This window comes from Terrapene carolina, unplaced genomic scaffold (assembly GCF_002925995.2).
Source record: "Terrapene carolina triunguis isolate 2854851 unplaced genomic scaffold, T_m_triunguis-2.0 Scaffold62, whole genome shotgun sequence".
NCBI classification, from domain to species: Eukaryota; Metazoa; Chordata; order Testudines; family Emydidae; genus Terrapene; species Terrapene triunguis.
Window position 1 is genome coordinate 18,300,099 of NW_020664413.1, and position 15,377 is coordinate 18,315,475.

Below are 15,377 nucleotides of genomic sequence, written 5' to 3' on the forward strand. Positions count from 1 at the left end.
GCCTGAGCCCGAACATCTACACAGCAATTTTTCAGTCCTAGAGCCCGAACCCCGTGAGCCCGAATCAGCTGAGCCAGGCCAGCCACGGGTTTTTTATCCTTGTGTAGACATACCCTTAGAGAGAGAAGAGAATAATTATATCCAAAAAGAGTTTGTGTTCCCAAGCAGACTCAATGTCAAGCAAGCAAAAGTGTATGTGTGTATATGTGTGTCCTGTGTCTAGTTACATAGGGGCACATTTCCCACTCCATAAATACTACCACTTACAAGTGACTAAGTTAGAGAACATGTATGTCTCTTTAAAAAATCCAAGGGGTCCTTTCCCAGAAAGTTTTGAATTATCTGATGGGATTTTCTGCATGTTAGAAGATTAAGAAATTTCAGTAGATTTTATACAAATTCTGTGTCATGGATCTGCAGGTCCAGTGTGCTGGAAGAGCTCTGGAACAGTCCCTTCGGGTCTCACTCTTTCACTAGGGTAAGCCACTTGGCTTCACTGCCTTGAACCAAACTTCGGAGACTTCAGCACCTCTGCGTCACACCATGAGCTCCCTTCAGCAAGTCCACCTGACTTGGACACCTGAGCGATACCTGTACACCCAAGGGAGCAAAGCACCCCCACCTTCAGTATCTGCAGTGACTCTCAGCCAGCGCTGTAAAAACAGAAGCATTTATTCAATGTCTGGAGTAGAAATTCCTTAGTCAGCACAGAGAAAAGAAAGCTACAGCCTGGGCTATTCTGGTTACACAGAGCCACAGCCAAGTGGTGTCCACCCTTTGCGTTGGCTCTGTCTCCCTATGTGTCCTCTTTGCTGCAGTTCCTGGGACAGTCCCATCTGGCCCCTCCTCAGTCCTTTGTTGTCCAGCTGGTCAAACACAGCTGGCTTCCTGCAGAGGGGAAGGGCCATCCTGGTCATTAGTTGCTAGGTAGCAAATGTCCCCGTGTTTGGCTTTTCCATTGTCTTCATGGACCTGGGCCTCAAACCTAAGACAGCTAGGCGTCAGTCACGCCTGCCTCTCTGGGCCTCTGTGAAGAGTAAACAGCCCTCTTCCCTGCACCTAGTAAACAATGTAGCATATGGGGGAAACTGAGGCACTACAGTAGTCATACAAAATATTACATAAAATTCCAACTCCATCACATTCTGTTCTGTATCATTCATCTGTCTCCACATCCCCAATGGGACCCAGAGGGGTGTGTATGTGTATCTGTGCAGTCTGTCTTCCACTCTTGTCCTAGAGAAGAAGGGGACGCATCAAGGGATTTCTCTCTTCCTTTTCCATCCCGGAGGGAAGGCAGAACCAGCAGGGGGAGAGATTGTCCGTTAAAGAAAGAAAGGGATGCAGGACTCCTGATTGGGACCTCACTTCTCCCAGCAGTTGCTGCTCCACCTACTAGCTGGAAAGGCTTGGAGCCCCAGAAACTCCTCAGCAAGGCATCAGATCCTCCAGCTGCTCCCACTTCAGGTTCCCTTGCCTATTGGGTCTTCATCTCACTAGCCAAGGAGGAGGGGAGTACTGTGATAGCAGGGCTCCCCCAAGCTGGGGTAAGGAACCAGGGGATGTTTCCTTAGTACTAAGTAATACAGCAGGGTGAATTACAGGGAAGCGATCTCTATTAAGTATGTTGAATGGCAGGTGTTTTGTGCTAAGGCTCTACAGTCAAAGAGAGAGCGAGAGCAGCTGCGTCCCCACCTACAGTCCTGTGCCTCTGATGTAACACCAAACTAGGTCTCTTCTGAAACTTCCATTCCAATCCTCTTTCTCCAGGTCTACTCATTGTACTACAGGTAGAGCCACACTCCTCTTTAATTTACATTCTCCTCCTAGTTACCTGTGAGATCTGAACTCTATAAGTAATCAAACAACAACGCAGATGTGAATCATTCTTTAAGTTCGCCTTACCAAATATAATAGGTACAATCATACTCTAGCCCCCCAAAATAGTGTGTGATCTTGCATACAGCACCACATATGCTGGAATATCTAGGCTTAATGTAGTGAGTTACGAAGGATTTTCATACTTAAATCTGAATATCTGTGAGTTATTTAGATTTAATTCAGCCCTCAATGATATCTCTGAACCCAGTTTCCTATTAGGATGATTCTTTTAAACTGTAAACATGATGAAGGCTAGTACTTATTCTTCTTTGTAAGACTGTCATGTTGTTGAGAAGGCTCAGCCACAGCATTAAGATGTCTTGTATGTTTTCAAAGCAAAGTGTGGCGATTTAGCTGTATGACTCCTATTAACATCACTAGCAGCAGAGTGACTAAATCACAGTATACCACTTTGATAATGTAGGGGGAAGAGGCTAGAGTGGCCTATAAAATCATTTTGAACTGAAATATTTTTAATACACATACTGAGCAGAATCATTGAAACTCATCCTTTGATTGTAACTGGATAGGTCTAGTGTACACTGGTTCAAACTATTAATCTTTGCTTAAATGGTACGAAAATTCATTTAGCAATACCCTCTTGTTCAAAAGGGCTACAATATATTTCTTCAATGCATACCTCAAATCATATCTTGGCATTGTTTCTCTAGTTTATCTGAAGTTATAAATAGCTGAGTATAGACCATGAATTAACTCATCAGAATTCAGTACCATTTCATGGACAAATATATCAATCTGGCACCCATAACCAGGTTATGCTACTGAACTATTATTTATAAGTAATTTATTTGAACAAAATAATGTGTAACCATTATTGTTTTATAGTCAACCTCGTTTTTTTAAGATGTGACCATTGTAGAATCCGCAGGCCTGATTTTCTCTCCTTCAGATGTAAATCAGGTCTAACTCTCTTGAAATCAGTGGAGTAACTCAGGTGCAAAACTGGCAAGAGAGAAGTTCAGACCCTAAATTCCTAGTATTTAGTGGAAAATGTTGCAAGAATATCAAGACAGAAATCAGTTAAAACAAGAAAAATGATTTATCTTTTTATGGACTTAAATATGGAAATCTTAGTAATTCTAGCACTAAAATAAATAACGGGAGAAATCTGCATATGAGAAGATACAATACAGTGCAACTACTAGAGTCATGGCTTCCTTTTGTCCAAAAAAAGATCAATAGTGTCAATAGATTACTTCAGAAAATTAATTTCACCTTTGATAAAAATGTTTTTTTACCTTATCTGAACATAGCATGAATGAGAGTTTACTGTTTAATTTTCCTCACCAATTAGCATTTATGTTATGTAAATTTGGTGTAGCAGCTGAAGATAAAATATCTAAAATATCAAATATAGCATTCATCCAATTACAGTATTATAGAATGATTCATGGGGCAAACAGGAGCTATCAGATCATTATACTTTATATCTGTGAGCAGAGTCTGACTCAAGAGGCAGTGTCTGTTTTAATACATTTCTCCTGACCACTAGTTTTAAACTTTCTATCTAGATGGCATATACAGTATTGAATGATGCATTCTACTTATATTACATTATTCCTCTGAGCTATTTGAATTAATGCTGTTGCTCTAGGAATCTGAATGTTCACATTCTGAGCTATCAAACTCCAGAATTAAAGGAAACTACCAGAGTTATGAATCACAATATGTCACGAGATTTAAAATGCTTGTCACCAAGAGGACAAAAATTACAAGAAAACATCAGCAGTGGGAGACCTCTTATTAATGAGAAATATAGAACTTACGACAACATTGAGCTGTAAGAAAGATATTAAATCTGGACTAGTGGCAGTAACAGTCTATGATTGGCATCAAACGCTAGGGAGATATTTCCATTGTTTATGACTTCATAGCAGCATTCTAAGATTTTCCACATGAATTTTCAAGTTTATTGACTCCTTGAAATGTTAGCCCTATTTAACAACTAATTTCAACAACACATTAATGTATTTACTTAAAAATAGATATTTTGAATCCTGAAGACATTTCTTTAGGATTAGACCCTCTCCGTGGATGTGAATTTGTTTTTTGATTTTATGTGGGATTAATTAGTGCATAGGACTTGTGCTGGCCTTCCACACGGGCTGAATTTCATTCTTAAAACTTCGGCTCAAAATAAACTACTTATAGATAAAACTTTCAAAAGTACTTAGGTAACTTAAGATCCTAAATCATTTCAGTGTTTTTGAAAATGTACCCTATGTCTTTTTAAAATAGTAATTAATTTGTAGTCTGTGACAACATATTCTTCTGTCAGATACCTAAATCAAAACACTCAGGAACTTTAACAGAAATCGGCATTGTCTTAATATAGAACACTTCCTCACAACTTTATATACCAAACATAACTGCATTAGCCAACACCATACAATCATTTAATATTTGTATACTTGGATTCAGCAACTTTATTGGTGTCCTTTTCGATAGTGATGCAAGATATTATTACAGATTGTTTTGTATACAGTATAAAATATTGTATATCATTATTAGAGTTGAAAATGAGTAGGGATTCAGATATTCTCTAAACTTCCAAAATTTGTTTATAAGGGCAAACTTCTGTAGCAATACCATATCTGCACTTTAGAGCTCAGAAACCATTGCACTAAACATCATAGATAGTCCTATAGCACTTTTTATTGTACCCAGGTTATACAAATTTGTTTCTGTTCATTAATAAACTTATATTACGCATCTGTAAGCTGAATAGAATGCTATTTAAATGCTCTTTTCCCCTGAGCTCAGAATACTTGCAACCCAAGCCACAGCTACTGCAAAAATTTCACACCGGAAGTACAGATCAGATTGAGGTGAAGGTGCTGAATTCAACAGAAGCACAGAAGGGCAAAACTTCAAAAAAAAAATAGGGGCCTATTTTTTATGCAAAATATGCAGAATTGGACACAAACAGGTAACTGCATGTGTAAGTACCTCATGCAAAAGGGATAATTGCATGTGTAAATGCACATTTGCACAAACTAATGCACATACAGTTATCTGCTGCTATATTTGGCAGGCACAATTTAGACACCTGTTAAAGGGAAATAGTTTGCTTTAAGTATTTATATGGTTTATTAAAAATCATGGGTATAGTGTTTTACACTTAAACTGTATTTTACAAAGTAATTTTTTTCTAATCCAAAGAATTTACAATTTGAGCCCAGTCCTGTGAGATGCTGTCTCTCTCAGGACTGGGCCCAAAGTTAGCCAAGACATGGTATAGCAGTTCAAGATAAGGTGAATGAGGGGCTTATTGATGAGAAGGTAGAAAGGATTCCTCCTGAAATAAGTGCTGTGTGGGGGTGTTTCCACTTCACACAAGTATTGAAAGGGTTAAGGGAGCTTGAAAGTGCTAGTCACCTCGCTGATTGCACCTGGGGAGGGGGTGGTGAGGTGGAGGATGGATTTAACAGAGGAGAGAGGTCAGTAGAGAAGGAGACATAGAGGAGAGGATGTAATGAGTGTCTGCTGCCTGCCTGCCTGCGAAGGGGCTGGCTGGAAGGGTAGAAAAGCAGAGGTCTACTCCTCAGATGACCCTGAAGGCTGAGGAAAGATCAAAGCCACTGAAGGGTGATGGCCTTCCTGATTTCCTGGCAAGGTGGAGAAATAGGCCAGCCCAAGACACTGGGTGGAGTGAAGCACAGGAGCCACAGGATAGAGGTGATGATATTGGGGTGCACCTCTGGCTTGCCTGAAAGGGAGAGTGGGTGGTCAGGAAAGTGAGAGCTGAGGACTACAGAGATGTGAGAACACTGCATTAGAGATGAGGATCCTCTTGTGAGGGAGAGGGCTGGCCAGCTGACCCCAACAAGGGCTGAAGATTTAATGGCCTTCTATTTTTGTTGGGCTTATTAAAGGACTCTGTGGCCACAGAATGGGTCAGACTCTTGAAGGTGATTTGACCAGAGGGTCAGACCATGCCTATGGCTAGAATAGGCTGAAGAACAGCAGGGAAACTGAGGCACAGATGATGCAAGGTTACATCCAGCCTCTTGGGGTGTGCTGGAACAGCAACTTTGCTACAACCACACTTATGGATATTGCTTAGGGCTAAAAAGACAACCATTTCAAGGGGCAACATGACAGAAGTCACAATGTCCAAAATAACCTACTGCTGAAATACATATCCTTTTCTCTGGGGTGAGATGTATGTGGGGATTTTTGGTCTCCCCTAAACATGACTTTGGAGTACAACATGAAAGCTGGCAATATGATCTTTGTTTAATGACCTAATACTGAGATGTCATCAATGCTATTTGTGATGCCACTAAGCCGTTCATAAGATGAAGGTCTAAACATAATTCTAAACATGTAAATGGTGAAGCTTGTGTGCCCACAACAAAAGATTCAGGCTTTGTTGTGGTAGTTTTGCTTTCTTGGCTGAATGTGACTCAGACTTTAAACTGTTCATAGCTATAGCCAGTATCTCTTGTCACTTGTAGTGTGATGAATATGAAGTTTGAATTTGCAGAGTATATGAGTATGTGCTCTGCTTACTTGGGCTCCAGTGTCAAGTCTTTTAACTGCAAACTAAATAAAGCTTTCACTCTTTTTACTGTTCCTTTCTGGTGTATGAAGTCTGCCTAAGTGTGCTCTGATACAAAAAGTGTTGGGGTTTTTTTTTTCCTGCTTATGTAGGGACGGTGTTTGGGTGGTTTTTTTTTTTTTTTCACCTTTAAAAATATCAGCTCTTGATTTCCATTTTCTTTAGGACTGGAAGGTTATAGATATCACAATAAACTTAAAATGGAAATGTGGCTTTCTCACTCTTTAACTACAGGAGAAAGTTGAAGTGAGTCTATAAGACCAACAACAGACCTTCTCTCCTGTTCACTAGAGAATTTTCGAGACTTCCCCACCAAAATCAGGAATTTATTCTGTCCCAGGTGACTTCCAACAGGAGATTCTTTTCCTAAAGAATCAAGAGGTTGTTCTTCTTCTGATAGTTCTGATTTGCAGTCTTACTTTTAATTTTATCTAGGAGGAGTGGTATTGACCCCCCTGTATTTAGACTGCCTGCCACTTTTCATTATGAAAAATTTCCTCACTGTTTGTTTTTGTGGCTTGTTTGTTTGTTTTTGTTTTGGAAATACCTCCATGGTTTGCAGCAACAATTTGAAATTTGGCAGAGTGATAACACTGCGATCAAGGAGTGCCTTTGCCTATTTCTGTGAATTTGTTCTGACTTGGCTGAGTTATAACTTTAAGAGGCCAAATATTGCCATTTGTAGTCTGCACTATGCTGCTAAAAACTGAATATTCCAACTGCACAGAGCATGCTCCATCCCCAGGGAGTCTCCCGGTGGAGCCTATCATGCTAAGCATCCTCCCTAGCATTTTCCTAAATAACCACATGGAACTATAGCCCCAAAACACAAGAGGGGTGGGATGGGAGCAGGGCCATAGCAACAAAGAATGTGACCCCTTCCGAACATATGTCCGGGCGGGGCCCCTTACAATGCAGAAACTGGAATGCGGTATTTATTTTGCCACTTTTAGGGGCCCCCTTCCTTGCGGGGCCCCCTCCGGTCGGAGGGTACGGAGGGCGCTCGCTACGCCTCTGGATGGGAGTCACAAGACAACCTCCCCACAAATCTCGTTTTCTGGCAATGCTTCCCAACCTCTATCTCCTCTTTCTGCAGAATTAGTATCTTCCCTGACCCTCAAAACATGTTGCCCTACTGCTTATCTCCAATGTTCCCTCAAAAAAACCCATTTTCTCTTTTCCTGCCCTAGCTTAGAGCCTGTAGGTGGAAGAGGATGCAAAATATTGCAGGAGTGTCCTGCAACAGATTCTCTGCCCGTGCCTCCCAACAGCTAATAGCACTAGGAGTGCTAAAGGGCCGGGAGACAGTAGAGAGAGAGCGTGGGCAGGAGGATGACAGAGCACAGCTGTATGGATGGCTGAGCTGTGAGTGAATTCTGGGGGTACTTGCATGTGTTTGAATATCTGTGTTTCTCCACCCACTATTTGTCTGTTTCATGTAATTAGACCGTAAACTCTTTGAGGCAGGGATTGTCTCCTATTATGTGTTCTGTACAATGTCATAAAGGGGCAGTAATCTTGACTAGGGCCTCTAAGTGCTACTGTAATGCAAATAATATTGATGTGGGTTGGTATCATCCTGACACATCCTAACAATATTTCATTTCAATGTAATAACTATGTTTTTGCCTACAGAAAGGACTTCCACACATGCCATGTCAATGATGTAATAAGATGATGTGCCAGTGACATAATGGGCGGATGAGATGTCATAGATGAGAAACTGGGAAATATGAACTGGAGTTGGAGAAGACAAATGGGATGGTGGCTAAAGATCCCATTAAAACCAATAAGAGACCCTAAATCTCACATGACATTTTTGGCCATCTTGTTACATTTTCCCATATATCAAGTAAAATATCATGCATATGGGGTGGGGACACAGAACTTCCCCCTGTAGTTTGGGGGAAGGTGCACTGTGTTAGCAGCCAGGAGACTCTGGATTGTAGTGTCATCTCTTCTATTGTCTGCTGTTAATATTTTGGTGTAGCTCACAAGTCCTATTACTCACCATCATAGACCTTAACTTGACTAGGATTTAAAGGTGTGATATTAGCTAATGTGTTTTAAAGATCTATTGTAGACTAGGTATGCAGCCTTTACTGTGTAATAAATTGATCAAATTAAAGCCTGGGCTATGCCTGGTTTACTACAGGCAGAGCTGGGATTACAACACGTCTCTAATATGACAGTATTCTCCTTTAGGAGCTGGGTCAGGTATCAGCCTAAGGCTAACAGCCAGAGGCCTGTGCTGTGGAGCTGAAGATCTTGCATTCAAATCCTCCAGTTACGCATGCAGGAAAAGAACAGAATGATCTCATTACTCAAGGCTGTCTGCACCAGGGGGCAGAGCTAAGGTCACAGGGGTAACCTTAATTCTAGTATTTGCTAACCATGGTGTGTAAAAATGACCCTTTTGAGAGGTCTGGATGCCTCCAGGTCTTGCTAAGGAACCTTCAACTTACAGGTCAGCTCCTGCATGGACTGAAGCTTAGGGGGAATTAAAAGTAGTTCCCCTTGAGTGGCTGTTGGACGGCCCCTCAGCGAGCTGACACTGGTGGGCCTGAGCTGGAAGCGGAGTGGTACGTGCCCCTGAGACACAACGCGCCTTGCTGCAGCGCTGCCACCACTCAGGATGTTAGCGGAGCAGGGTGCCGGGGCTGTCTGGACATGGCCTCAGCCATAGGGGGTCAGGGCCCTAACTTGAGGGGTATGTTTGAGGGTGTCAAAGCTCAGAGGCTGGAGAATCGCCAAGGGCCATCAGGCGGGTTGTGCGGGCCCCTCTCCAGCGCCTATCTCCTGCAGTCTGGCTGGCAGGGCACGCCCCGCTCTGACTTGGTTTCCTAGGCAGCGTTGCCAAGGAAACCGGGCAGAGGCCGCCCCAACCCGAGGGGCAACGCGACCCCCAGGCTCGTGACAAAGCCCCCGCCCGTCGCACCTGGCTGAGAGCCTGCGGGCGCGGGGCGGACTCAGCGTTACTGGAGCGCGCGTGGGGAGGAGAGACCTCGCCTGCGCAGCACGTGGCAGCACCCATCCCCGCGAGAACCCGGATGTGAGATCATCCCTGCACGCAGCGTGACCCCTCCCTGCCCGGAAGTGAGGCGGCTGGGGCTGTACGGGAGCCGGGAGGTCTCGGGTAGGGGTGGGTTGGGGCGGGAGGTCTCGGCTTCGTCCACGGCGCTCGGAGCGAGGAAGGTTGTGAAGGGGCGGAAATGTGGCTCCGCGACCGCCCTGCCTCGCCGCTCCCGCCTCCCACCGGGCACCAGTGACCGCCCGCCAGCATGAGACCCGCCGCCGAGCCGCCTAGCCAGCGCCGCGCTCCGGTAAGTTCCCGAGCCCCCAGGGCTCCTCGGTCTGCACCCGCTTCGGGGGTCTCCGCCCCTGGCCTTTGCTAGCAGCCCGGGCTCTGTCGCCCTAGGACCGCCGGGGGACACGGCCCCCGCAGGCAGTAGGGAGGCCCCGATCCCTGGGACAGTGGCTCTCCGCGCCCCTGGGCGTGCCCGGGACTCCCGGGGGGGCAGGTCTACGCATCGCCCCCTCTCCCGGACAGCACTCCTGCGGCAGCGAGCTCTGACTGTCCCCGTCCCGCCCCCAGGCCCCAGCGCAGGGGCCGCGATCTCGGCCCTTCTCTCCCAACACACCCCGGTAGCCATCGAGTAGCGAGGCCTGGCACACTGGATCACAGGGGGTAGGGTGCAGGGCCTGTGCCCTCCTTCCCCCGCCCCCCATCCCAACACTGAATCCCAGGCAGGGGAGTGAGGCCTTGCCCCCAGTCCTGCACACTGGCTGGGACTCTGAACAGGTAGGAGGCAGGCCCTCCACCCCCCTTCCCCTGGCAGCTGCTCCCCAAGATGGGGGGATTGTGCAAGGAAGGCGTGTGGCGTTCAGTTTATCTGGGGGGGTGATGCGGAGCAGGGCAGAATCATAGAGAAGCGTCAGTGTACCCCATCCCCCACTTTTTCATCCCTTACACATCCCTAAGGAAAGCAGGGGGGAGAGGGTCTTCTGGTTTTCCCTCAGACACCTCTGACATTTCTTTCTGCTTGAAAACTATCAGGTATTCAACCCCTTCCCCTCTTATCTAGGGGTTTGAATAGGCAATGATGACTATGGACTTTTTGTTTCAAATGTGGAGCTTCTATTCCCATTGGGGTAGTAGCTTGGAAACAGGGCAGGAAGGTTGCTTGGTTCCTTTTGCTGAGCTCTTGATACTTGTGCGTCTGAGTGCTGCAGCAGCTACTCTGTGAATGAGTGCTATTCTAACAGAGATGAGTTAATTTTGGGAAATTTTTTTAATGAACGGTGACTGTAGAAAGCACTGGTCTGCATCCTTCCTTACCCCAAGAACAACGTGTCTCAACCTGATCATTAACCTTCGAGAGGTAGAAAGGTCCGTTTGTGATTTATTTCCTCTGTGTATACATCTATATAACATCTAGAGAGAGACACACTCTAGTATGAACTAATTAGTTTAGGCATTGGCTGAGGGAGACATAAGATTTTGGATAGTCACTTTCATTTCATTGTTGTTTGTTTATCCTGTGCTTGTTGCCTGGACTTTTCCTACTTATTTTCTGACACAATGTTGTAGTGTAGCCTTCTAAGAAAATTCCACATCTTCCTCCTCAGAACAACAACAGACATTGTTTTTGTTGTTGCCTTGTTTTGGGTTGTGTAACTTGCAGAACGTCATTCTAAATGATGGCAATGAACAGTATTTTCAATATCACCCTTGATTCATCCACTACAGTTTGGGCTGTTAATGAATATAACCTGTTGGGGACTTGGTCATAACACAGTTGTCTCTTACCTGGTTAAAATTGCTACAATTTGGAGCGTGAACAGGAAAGCTGTCTCACATAGTTATGTGATCCACTGAAATCCAGCTTATACCTCAAATTTTACTGTTCAACTTCAGTGTCTCGATGTGGTGGTTCTGTATTGTAGGCAAGGCATTTTAAGACAGGTGATACTAAAATACTATTTGCCCTTTAACTAAGGGAAAGAATATGGATAAACTAAATTAACATGAACAAAAATACTAACTTTTTCAAAAGTATAACTTACGAATGAAGTGTATTGTTTGTATTGTAATGAACTCTATTAACTTTGAAGATATTGTGAACATGATAGCTTAGTTTATTTTAAGTGAAGTTCTGCTCTGTAAAAGTATTTAGATTTGTATTCCTATTAATGCCTAGCTCTGATATGGTGTCATTCATCCATACATATCTAAGGGTTAATTTTTAAAAAAAAATCATTTGTCCGATGTTTGAGGGTCAGAGGCTTTCAAATTAAATGTGTTTACATGAATCAAAAGATGGAGTTTCTAGCTGTCAGCCATGCAAAGTCAATGTGGTATCTGAGATTCAAGCTGGGTTCTTTCCTACTCTTTATAACAGTTCTGCAGAATAAATTATGCTGTCAGTGTTTCATGTGATTTGAACAGTACAAAGGAATTCTTCTGGTTCTGGAATTGAAGTTGAGGAATCACGTGGGATAACATGGGGCTTTTTTAGTTAAAGTTTTCAGATAAAACCATTAGTTTCTAAAGGCTATTCTGAGATTGATTTGTTCCTAGTTTCATAATTTTGCAGTTTTACTTAACTGTTCTGAAGGAATAAAACATGGTGAGGATGTTAAGGGGGCACAGGAAATTTAGAAATCACACACATGTCTGAACTTTACTTAATGTTCTTACGGCTAACTCCTAAGAGTCCTATACCTGAGAGTAGGGAAATGCATTTTTCCCCCTAATTCTTGGTTTGTTCTTTGCATTTAACAGCGTGTTTGTGTGCCAGTTTCACTGTTTCTGCTGCATAGTCATTTCCCCCTTTGTGTGGATCTTTCAGACAGCCATAGGGAAAAGAGAAACATTTTAATATTTGTAAAACCACAAAACACTGCAGGAGCAAGTATAGTATCTGAAACTACTTCGAACTCAGTCCTTTGAAACTGACTAGATCTCAAGTTGACATATTTTTAAAATATCCAGAAATATTCTGCTTGAGTCTTTGTGCCACACTGAAAATATTAAACAGGCTTCTACCAGATTTTAATGTCAACAACTAACAATTTATTGTTGTCAAAGAATGTAACTTGTTGAAATTTTAGTTACTTATCAAGGCCTTATTTAACTTGCGATATTGCAGATTCTGCAATATTAGGCTTCCACTGCAATTTTGACAGTGGGAGCCCCCGGGCACCCCTCTCTCAGCCCTGGGCTGCCAACAGTGGGAGCCCCCGCTCTCAGCCCCGGGCGGCTGACAGTGGAAAATTGCAGAAAGGTAATAATGGACTTTATTACCGCAAATAATAAGGTTTATTATTACTTTTCCACAATTTTCCATCGCTTGTCTGCAACTCACCCGCAATTTTTTGACAATCATCCCGCAATTTTTTGACAATCATCCCGCAATTCAAGTAGGGCCTTATGCATGATTATCCATGAGGCCTTAGAAGACCATGGTAAATTAAAGCTGTCGGTAGCTATCCATAAATTTATATGGATATACAAACAGAAAAGAAAAGAAAATGAAACAATGGCAAAAATCTTCTGATAATTAAAAATAGGAAAAGCTTGTCTGTCTTTAACAGTCAGTACATACTGATTACAATTCTTAGAGGGATACTAACTTGATGGCTAGTTATTTTCAGAAAATTCAATAAAAGTAATTTCAGTTAGTAAATCCCTTTGCCAGTTTTTGTGGTTTTATGAGTATCTGAACTTTTTGAGCTGCAAATAAAAGAAACTGACTAACTTATGCAGGGAAAATAGTTAAACAGTTACTGTCAAATGCACAAAGTAAACATTTGAAAAAATATTTTTTCAAATGTTTTGTTGTAATAATAGGTGTTCAGATTCAGTTTTGAGTAATGTTTAAGTTGATGATTTCTCTTTCTACTGACTCTTGCTTGTTTGTTTTTGTCTCCTGTTTGAGCTACAAGCTTTTTTTAAACCTCAGCCTTTTTGTACTGTACTTCGCTTTTCTTTTTACATCCTGCATCCTTGCAGAACTTTGTACTCTGAAACTGTTTCTTACCATAGTGAGTTCTATGGTGCTCAGATGCTACGGTGATAGGCCCTATACAATAATAGAAGTTACAAGTACCAAGATTCCTCATCATTTTCCCATTCTCTGTTTTTTCCACTGTACTGGTGACAAGTAGATTTGGGATGGCTTTTCCTCTAGTAGCATTCTCTGACTGGATCATGCTATTGAGACGCATTCATGTTTTTTTTTGAAAAAGGAAATCCTTACGCAAAACTTCAATACAGTTAAGATTTTCTGCCAGAATAAGGAATTCTAAATGAGGGCATTAGATGTTAAACTAAGGTAACTGATTACAAGCAATGTCAGACTAAGTATTGCTTTTGTAAAATATCCTGATTTGCAGAGTATTTTTAAGAATCAATGTCTTTTTTTTATTAATCCATCCTTCTTTGCTTTCTGGGTATTTTCTTAACTTATTTAAAATTTTATATATGCAGCTAAATATAAATGAAAAAGACACAAACACATTAATTCATATGTATATAAATTACTTGGGAATTTTACCCAACACCCAGTAAGGCAAGGATTAAGTCTAATCGCCAGTCAAAACATATGGAGCCCAGAGCCATGCCCTCTCCTGCTGCTTGAGTCCCTCCCTCACCACATGGGCCAGAAGACCCTGGTAGAGGCCTATGCGGGACTATGACTACACTGCGCACTTTACAGCAGCGCAGCTGTGCCGCTGTAGCTGCGCCGTTGTAAGGTGCACAGTGAAGCTGCTCTTTATCGCTGGGAGCTCTCCTGGTGACAAAATAAAACCACTTCCAACGAGGGGCAGTAGCTTCGTCACCGGGAGCACAGCTCCTGCTGATGAAACACTGTCCACACTAGGGCTTTTCATCGTTAAAACTTTTGTCATTCAGGGGTGTGTTCTCTCTCTCTCTCACACACACACACACACACACACACACACACACACACACACTCGAGTGACAAAAGTTTTAACAATGAAAGTGCCATTGTAGAGACAGCCTACTTTTTTAAACCCTTCTTCCGTCCCGCAATATCCACTCCCACCCACTACCGCATTGTTTCTTGCAAGTTTATCCCACTCCCACCTACAAAAACCTTAGATTCCGCAAACCCCTCATGCTACAAAAAAAAAAAAAAGTCGGTTAATATATAAAAGGAATTCAGACACAATTTTTACTAGTAAAAGAATAAAACAAATCTTGCTTAAACCATGTAAAAATATTAACTCCTGTTTATAATAGATATCACATCTCTTTCTACCCCTTGATTAAATTTAAGTATTGAAACCTTTATTTAAAAAAAAAACTTAGAATTTCAGCAATGTAAAGCAATTTGACAAACTGATGAGAGATTTAGTGTTTTCCTGCAAATTACTGCAGTCTGGTGGGTTTTTGTTTTTTGCCCACCCAGTACCATCCACAACAAAGTACATTTTACCTCCTCCTGCGATTATGGGAATGGATCTGGCCAGACCCCCCGGATCCCGTGTTGCTGCAGGGCTCTAGACCCTGGCTTTCCACTGGCTGAACTCTGCATCCTGTTATTCCTGCCCAGCCTCCCCCACACCAATCAATTATGTGGCCCTTCCACACACGCTATTAATTACTGATAAGTCATGTCAACAATAAATTAATGATGGATTTACCCCCTCTCCCCAAATTGATTTATTCAGATTACATTCAAATTAAGTGTCTTCTGCTGGTGTGGCACTAGTGAGTGTGGAGGGTTGGTGGGGCTAAAGATTCTCTCCTACACCAGACCCCATTCTACCCAAAACTGAGCATTAGGCTGAGGAGAAGGGGGACTGCCAGGCTATCAGGTGTCTAACACCCCATTTTAAGGATGTTCTGCATCTTGGACTGTACGGTCTTTGAGGCATGAAC

General features: G+C 42.8%; 1 protein-coding gene across 1 annotated transcript in view; it reads left to right on the forward strand.

Annotated features, from left to right (window-relative positions):
* The first annotated feature begins 9,624 nt into the window (after positions 1-9,624).
* Positions 9,625-15,377, forward strand: part of SPOPL (speckle type BTB/POZ protein like) — a 64,989-nt gene continuing 59,236 nt past the window's right edge. The window contains exon 1 of the mRNA XM_026647441.2: positions 9,625-9,789. The gene's annotated coding sequence lies outside the window, so the exon portion shown is untranslated. The remainder of the gene's footprint in view (positions 9,790-15,377) is intronic.